General features: G+C 36.3%; 1 protein-coding gene across 4 annotated transcripts in view; it reads left to right on the top strand.

Annotated features, from left to right (window-relative positions):
• The first annotated feature begins 1171 nt into the window (after positions 1-1171).
• Positions 1172-9319, top strand: part of LOC105285143 (FMRFamide receptor) — a 45783-nt gene continuing 37635 nt past the window's right edge. The window contains exons 1-2 of one of the 4 annotated variants that reach the window (XM_011349135.3): positions 1172-1790; positions 1938-2332. The gene's annotated coding sequence lies outside the window, so the exon portion shown is untranslated. Of the gene's footprint in view, positions 2333-8067; positions 8184-9319 lie in introns of those variants that run through there. The other 3 variants (XM_011349134.3, XM_020033560.2, XM_020033562.2) reach the window with 3 other exon arrangements.

Genomic DNA, 9319 nt, shown 5'->3' with positions numbered 1-9319 from the left:
ATCAACATCTCATCTGATTTCCACCGAATTACGTGCAAAACATCAAACTCATCGCAAGCTCGAACGCGCTTTGCAATCAGCAGATAACATAGCGTCTGTTTACGTTTTTCGCAATTTGCGGTATCCAATCCGGAAACTTCTAATGCCACGTATGAATGGCGCAGGGAACAGGCCATATGAACGGTCTGACGAACGCAAACACGCGAATACCCGCAAGCGGAGCCAGAACGCGCGTACGCGGAACGTCTCATTCGAGGCGAAATCGCGTGCTCTCGAAGGGGAGAAAGAAGTGCGAAAGAAGGTGATGTGAGGACCGAGAGACGAGAAGAGAGCCGGCACAACGAGAGTGCGCAGGCGGCACTCACTGCCAGGGTCACTCTCGTCGCACTCGCGGCTCCTCCGCAGCGGCGCGACACAACGCGCCGCGACGCTACGCTCCTCTTCGCCCGGTTAGGAGCACTCAGTGCGCTGTGAGAGCGCTCCGAAACTGCGTGTCGATTTTACACCTCCTGTCAAGGAGAACGAACAAGACCGCGCCACGATCATCGAGTTACAGTGAAAAGCTTTAATGAAAAAGGAAAAAGTGCTGGGAAATTGCAAACAAGTGTCATAAAATGATGCTTTGCTACATTTCGAAGTCACTGTTTAATGATGAACGAAGGATATTGCGCTGCTGAGACTCTTATAATATTCGTTTCTGATTTCGATGAATGATTAGTGAACGTACATTGTCTAACAATGTGATCGTCAGGAAAACTATCAAGAAATAATTGACAAGTGATTAATTGTAACAATTATTAATAAATAATAATAAAATTATTGATGAATGATCGAGATGATTATATGTTTAATAGATAGTGATTAGTGTTTTCGATATAGTTCTCTATCAACAAGCATATTCGAGCTTATTAAAGGGCGGTCAGCAGCAAGATTAATTACCGAGTGATTATCATGTTTCGAAACTGTTAATGATGTGGTAACCATAGACAAGTTTACATGCGTGTACTCGTTGAGATAATAGTAAAATGTAAAAGTCATGTGTTGAAATTGATCATAGTAAATAATTATTAGCAAGATTATTAATAAAATAAATAAATAAAATAAATAAAAATTTACTGATATAAAATAAGAGTTAAATTTCCAATTAATCAACATAAAAACATAATAACTGAATGTCGAGAACTTAATTAAATTCAACGAGATTCTGAAATTACAATAATTTATAAATCTAAATAAGTAATTCATGATTTAATGCAAATTTTATTAGTAATTGTTATAATTGGTAATGCGTAAAGAGTGACGTAAATCGGTGAATGAAAGGGTGACGCAGATCGCATGTTTACTTATTCTGGAATTACCTCTTCCTTCTGGAGAGACAACATGATTCTTCAGCGAAGAAACAAGAAACAAATGAATATCCATTACGAACATATTTCGGATATCAAAAGATAATCAATTTCTTCAAGAGAAAAACTTCATTTCACATCCATAATCAAAGCAGATCCATGAGTATAATTGTTCCGGAACAACGAGCTTCTATCTTTCTCTTTCTTCTAAGAAAAGACAAAGTGTCGCATTCGTAAAGAAACAAGGATATTAATGAATAGCCACTGATGGAGTTGTACGAAGGACAATCAACCGGGAGTTTATTCATGCATTAGAACTGATCTTATTTAAGACTATCAATCTTCGTGTTTGGATTATTTTAAAACCCTTCTTTCTTCTTATTAAGAAAGATTATATAGAATTTAACAATGAAAAACAAGTTAACTGCAAAGTGTGTGTTGAAGGTACTTCGCTTATATAAAAAAACATGCTTCAAGATTTCCCCGGAAAATAAAATTGATTCGACCGCTTTTCGCGTTAAAATATATCCCAATCAAAGATTTGTGAATTAATAATATAATGTAAATCTTAGATTTCCTCTGACTCACTAGAATGCGTGCAATGACCAGCAAGAGAACCGATACGAATTGGTGATTGGCGTGCTCGTGGACAATATCGGAGTTCTCCAAGATTCTATTCAAGGAAAACGAAGTGATTCACGATGAAAAAGAGGTGGGAATCAGTGATTGCGGTATTTTCAAGACGTTCTTCGAATTTTCGTGAGAAGTAGATCGACGAAGAAAATTCTTTGACAGTTTCTCCTCGCCGTCGATGGATAAAGTTATGATTGACTCCAACCCCGTCACGGAAGTGACGTAAAATGCATTTGATCTCGCGTGTTCACGTAAACGTTCACGCGACTCGGAACGATGGTGACGAGAGTGCAAGGTAACGCGATAATGAAGTTCGGGTGCAGCAAGACCGACAAGAATCAAACTAACGACAGGTGATTAAACAAATGAATTTTATGATCAAGATTCCGCGTGAGAGATCTGTGTCGCGGTCGACGCGGATGACACCCGTCTATTAATATCCCCGTGAACAAAGTTTGGCTTTGCGAATGGTACAATTTGTGAAATAGCGTATGTGACGTTGTCATATCATACGATATTAGCGTTCAACGAAAATGGCATTCCGAGATAATTGAGAACGAAATTTGTGAGCTAGTTTGTTTCCTATAAAAGCCTCAAACATTAATTAGATGCTTGTAATACCTACATTGTTTCGCTTTGATGTAAAATTAGATCATTATGACGTAAGCCTGTTAGCATATGTTAAATACAGAAGAAACTTTACACCCATGCGTAAGAGATACTATCGCCATATATGTATGATAAATTGAAATCGGCTATTTATATTTTCCTTTATTAAACAATTCATGACTTTTGTTTTGTCAAATTAAAATTGAATAATATTAATACATAATAACATTATTGATTATTTTGGAAGAATATTACCCGGGACAAATTAATTAACAATCAAGTTAACAATGCTTAGCTGTTTCAGAATACCAATACAGATGCATAACATATCTATTTCTCACTTTCTCCCCTCCTCGCTTATATAGTCGGAAATCTATTTTAGATGATCCAATTTGCGGTCTATAATTCGCGGAATTCCTAATTTTAATTTTACCGTGCTGCGTATCGAAAATATTTAAGTAGTTAAAAAAAACATGTTTATATATATAAGTTTATTTTTTAAATGCCATTATGCAAAACTAATATCTTTAAAATTAAAACAGTTTGTTTATTCGAAAGGTTTCTTTCTTTGAATAATTAAGATGCATAACATATCGTCACTCATAAGAGTTATACATTCATTTAATTGCGCATATATTAACTCGTCGAGACGAAAATGGTTTTTTATCTGAAAGCTCTATAATAAAAAAGGAAGTATAATATAACCCAACGTATAATAAAAAAATAGCTACAACATGCTAATTAATACACCTCAAAATCTGTTTTGAGACAAGCATACACAAGTAAAGCTCGTCTTGAATATTCAAGTTTCTTTCATGTCATCTTTCTTTAAAAATTAGAGCAGAAAAACGATTCAACCTATTGATTAACGCTTTAATTAACTCTCAGCTCTCGTCAAGCTGTCAACCTAAAAAATGCTTTTTTCTTCGTTTGCAAAGGCTACTTGACATGTATCAAATGAGTATATTTTCAAATGAGCGATGTTATAAGGTGTTATTCGAAATACATTAATTATAAAATATTTGTTTCAATTGTAATCTAGTAATAATACTAAAAAATATTCTATATCGCAAAATCCTTGACAAGATCTTTGACAAGATTTATCGCGATATTAAATAGCGAGACGTAGGAGATCCATCCGGAAAATAAACGTCATGAGCAAAGCTGAATTATGATGTAGTGGAAAAAACAATAAAAGCAGAGTAGCGTGATTTTCTTAAGGAAATCGCGATTTTCTTACTGCAGTTTCTCGAATTTCGAATGAGTGATGTAACGAAATGACATAAGATGAGAAATAAACATTGGAAAAGAAAGAAACAATACAAAGGAGAGTTGCGCATGTAACAAAATGATGAAAATGGACATAATAGCATGGACTCGAATTCGTGATTATATAAAAAAACCAGGAACAATAACCAAAAAGCAAGTTTTATCGCAAATGTGAAGTCGCATACGATAAAGTGATTCAGTAGATTCTAGAACACAACCTTAATTTTATGAAAACATAATAAAAGTTAACCTTTTATTTAAATAATTATGTTTCAAATTAGAGATTAGAGATTAGAGATAAAAATGTCGGTCGATCAAATAATCGGGCAAGGAATCTAACTTCGATAAAAATGGCTAGAAAAATTGCATTTAGAAGATCCTGCAGATAAAAAAAGAAAATGTAATGCATCGCACTTAAAGATAATCGGCGATGGCACAGAAGAGAGCCCACTTTTGAAGACTGCAATAAAAAAGAATCTCTAAGGACTCATAACTCGCAAAAGTAGTATTTTTATACGGGCCCTTTTAGATTATTAATGTTAGAGAGAGCTGCTTATCCTATATGTAAATAGCCAGCTATAATATAGATAGGGAGTCAGAACACTCATGTAACCGCAAATCGATATCTACGATCAGTCTATGGAGTCAAGTACATCAAAAGCTTTAGCTAATTAGCGGTGATTGATAGATATCTATCACATTACAATAGAGATTAGTCGACGACGTTTCTATTGAATTTCAGGAACCTTTTGAAAAATATATGCTAATAATTATATTGTAAAATTCCTGGTTAAAACATCAAATATATTTAAATTATAAGATAAAAATATATATATTTCTTGCTCCTAATTCTATCTTTAAGATCTAATTCGCTAAAAACTTTTATAATTTTTAATATAAAAAAATTTTGGTTACGTTTTAACTTTCAAAGAATTTAATTTTAACTTTGGCTGAGAACGAATTTAAAACTCTAAAGAGAAAGGATTGAGAGGAAGAATACATATCAGAAATAAATTAAAAAATTTATACTGAAGCAGATATAATTTCTTCGAGCTCCTTGTATTTAACATTTTCTCTTACGTATATAATATTTTTTAATAAATTCTTAATAAGTCTGAATATCAATTTCATAGATTTATAATATAAAAAAATGTGAAGCATTGCACACAATTATTGATTTATGAATTATTTTTATAACGCGTGCAATTATCATTATATTAAAGATACTGCAAATTTGATACACTTACCTAATATGCTAACATGAAAAGCATATTTTAATATTATATTGTGTAAAATGTTACATAAGAATAGAGAGAAAAAAATCTATAATCACGCTAATGCATTGTTACTGCCATGGTTGTTTGGCGCATCGTTTCTCCAAAATTTCATTGGGAACGCTAATCGAAAGCGGGAACCGGTCGTTTAAACTTTATAATGGTCAATTAAACAAAACGCGATTGTTGCACTTTTGTTAAACCGTAATTACGTTGATGATAACGAGAAAATCTCACGTTAAAGTGACCTAAATTGAAGTTTTATTATATTATCGAGCGAAATTTAATTTTATCGATATAATTATGTAAAATGCATCGGAATAAATGCAATAACGGTTATATGCAAAAGGATAATTTGCAAAAGTTGAGAATGTCATTGCTTTTTTATTCGTTTCATTAGTTATATGTATATATCATCATTATAAATTAATTACTTTTAATTAATTATTATAAAAGGAATTTTCTAATAGTATTAAATGTGAATGATATATTAACCATTAAATTTGAAATTAAATTTTCTCTAACAAAAATTTCTAGAGATTATTTATCACCTAAATTTCAACGTATGGCATTTTCATAATTAAATACGGAATTTTAATAAAATTCTAATAAAAAAGAGATTATGCGGATGTATAATAATTTAATGGAATATATAATTTAATATAATTTAATATTTGCATAAATGGGCGAATTCCGCAATGAAAAGCTCGCGGATTATTCCTAGGAACAAAACCAATTCACGGCGAATCAACTCGATTATCATGACTGAATGGCCACGAATTCACCTTGACAGTCCGGCCCGCAAAATTGACACGAAGGCCGATCGCGTCCTGCGAAGTAATTCGATCGCGTTTTATTCGTTCAGGGACGGATTCAACCTTAATTTACGCGCAATCAGATCTTCGCAAAATTATTTTTGCAGTACCTCACGGCACGATTCATGCACTCGAAATTAATCGCGCGAATAATTCATAATGCATGTGAATTAGTTTACTCACAAGTCGATGCACCCCACCGCCGTTGCATCCCTCGATTGTTGCATCGTCGCCATTACGGCATCATCCCTCTTTGTTGCATTCCCACTGTTTCATTGGTTCCAGGACACTCACGCTCACGCTCGCGAATCGATCGACCAAGCGTCGCTAATTACGATCGCGCATGCTAATTAATGCGACATGACGATCATGGTACTCGTGACGCGCGTATGCGGGATGAAGAAACGGGCGGTTGACGCAAGACGCCAACGAACAATCGTTATTTTGCGCGGATGTCCGAACTAGGGCTCTGATTTTATTTTGTTTATCGAATATACGTGTAAACGTTAAACGTTTATCCGTTTACACTTACTTCCAGAAAAACGTTTACTTGTGGGTAAACGTTTAAACGTTTATTATACGATTATTATACGAATTAAGGATCGAAGCTTCGAAGATGTGAAGTAGTCTTCGAAGGTCAATAACTTAAAATTATGCGGTAATCGACTACATGCAACCAATTTCAGCTTGTGTTATCCTCATGGTGTAACGTCGTCGTCGTCGACGTGGTGTAACGTCGTCGTCGACGTCGACGTGGTGCAACGTTGTCGCCGTCGTCGTCGTCGACGTGGTGTACTGTCGTCGTCAACGTGGTGCAACGTCGTCGTCGTCGTCGTCGTCGACTTGGTGTAACGTCAATGACAAGCCAATGAAATTAAAAATAAGAGGTGGAGAAAAATGTTTACTTGTAGAAAAATGTTTATACGTAAGGCGCGATTATAAACAAATAAACGTTTAATATACGTGTAAACGTTTTCCGTTTATACGTATAATACCTTAAAACACGTATATTCGGGAAAACGTTTCTAATGAACGGATATGCTAATTATACGTGTAAACGTGTTTCCGTTTAAACGTATAATAGCGAGCCCTAGTCCGAACCAATCGCGCAAAACGCGGCTCGCTGCGACCGCTCGACGTGTCGCATGGCGCTCCCGGCATTCGCACGTGCAACGCGAAGTAACGACGACGATCGTGCGATCCTTCCGACGCGATAATGGCGCGCGATGCCCTCGGCTAACAAGAAGCGCTTGTACGAAAAATTTAAATCACGCGCGGCTAACTTCACGCTGCGGCGCGCCGCGACGCGAAGCAACCTGCGATCGGTGCGATCCGAACGCCGAATCGACATGTTGCTCACCATCGCGTGTCCCGATCGCATGAAAAATCCGCTCCGCGCTTGCCGGCCGATCAAATTCTCACTCCCGGAACGAATTTGCATTCAAACTTTGGCTCTAATCGCGGAAAAAACACAGATGAGTCACTCGGCGAACGTACAAGCACCATGAAGCACTAGGCGACGACGTCACGTGACTACGCGAGTCAACATTAACCCTAGCTTCCCAAGTAAAATAAAGTAATTCACGAATTTTGAATGAAATCTTTTTTCACAAGCGACTATTTTACAAACTACTTTCTTTTGCAAATTTTCCTATGCATAGGCATATTCCTTTTGATGTGTGGCGTATCGATGGAACAAAAGTGACTTAAAATCAGTTGATTTTTTCTTATAGTTGTAACTAAATGTTCGACGTGAGGTAGCCTGTACCCCAGTGTGGGAAGCTAGGGTTAAAATCGAGTACGCACCGGGCAGAATTATAAACCAAATTTACCAACATTCGCATTTGTTGGAATTCGTATAATTCCATGAAAAACATTATGAGATAAAAATCGACGGATTTTATCGATAATATTCGAGGTAGTATTCGAGGTATCATTGAGTCTCTCGCATGACCAGCGCTTACTTCGCGCTATTTCGCGCCCGTTCACAGTTGCGCCGATCGTTTCGCGCGTATTACGCGTCTCTTTTTCTTCGTCAAACTCGAATTCTGCCAACGAATGCTCGCGTAGTAAGTCTCTTTTGATTAATTAGCGCCAACGCTCGATGATAATTAGCTGCATTACTTAGACCGTTTCTCCGTGTTTCTCCGCGAGTGAATGCGTCCAAAATAATGGCTCGGAATGGAGCATCGGAATGGAAATGCAGCGGGAATGGAGATGCAGCGGTACACCGAGTGGTAATTCATATTTGCAGTAATTCGTGTTTGTGTCATTTACTTAACCGCATATTTAGCTCGTGATAATTGCAATGTAAAATCAAGAGACCAGACAGGCGCGCGACCGGCACGACACCGGTTGACGCAAGCTAATTTACTTTCCATTTGTGTAACGTGTGATCGTTCCTGTATTGTCCCTATTTTCCTTTAGATAATTATATATATATATATATATATATATACATACATATATGTAGGTAGATAATTGAAATTTGCGGAACATTAAAGCAATGAAAGCGGCATTTTCTCAGCATTTTTGCATGTATAAAACATTTTGCGCTGAATTTGACGGAAAATAAATTTTATTTTGTCACTGCTGAATGTAATTTGCAAGTTACGTGTGCATTTCATGAAAATGATCTCTTTAATCTCAACTTTTTTTCAATTAAAATTGAACTGCACATTAATGCAAGCTCATAAGACGCGATAAATCTAGCTTTAATACGCCGTTTTTAGAATAGATATTTCTCCAGTTCGTCGATATATGTGTGCGCATGAAATATTTTACAACAGATCGATCTCTCGATAGAGATACGCGATCGACCTCTCGGGAATGACTTAATATTCACGTTTATAAATTCCGCCCGCATATAATAATATTAGGGGAGCGTTCTCTCTCTCTCTCTCTCTCTCTCTCTCTCTCTGGGGATCACTTTGCATCGTTCTTTGTAACATCTGAAAAACCCAAGGAGAGATGTAAACTGGAACAAACCACTTGATCCAACTTCTGCGGCCGGCAACCACCGGCGGAATGCGCAGAAGATCGTCGAGAAACACAAAAGATCGTCAGTTGCAAGCTCTTTGAGAAACTTGAGTCCCTCTCATTCGGGATCACCTCAGAGTTTGACCTTTATCTCGATTTTCTAACTAGCGCAATAGTTATAAAGAAAAAACGCGAGTCTTATGCGGGCACAAGTTTCGCGGATATTGTAACTTGCAATTTTGTATCTCGGCAATCGTCAAGGTTGACATATACGGGCGTTTATTAGAAATATAACAAAGCACGGTAATGGTTAATAAAAAATAAGTATTAAATTATAATTAATTAATACTGACCTTTTGCTTTGAAACTTTTACATTTCAAATGGATAAACATT

Source organism: Ooceraea biroi, chromosome 6 (assembly GCF_003672135.1).
Source record: "Ooceraea biroi isolate clonal line C1 chromosome 6, Obir_v5.4, whole genome shotgun sequence".
NCBI classification, from domain to species: domain Eukaryota; kingdom Metazoa; phylum Arthropoda; class Insecta; order Hymenoptera; family Formicidae; genus Ooceraea; species Ooceraea biroi.
This window is presented reverse-complemented; position numbering and strand designations above follow the sequence as displayed.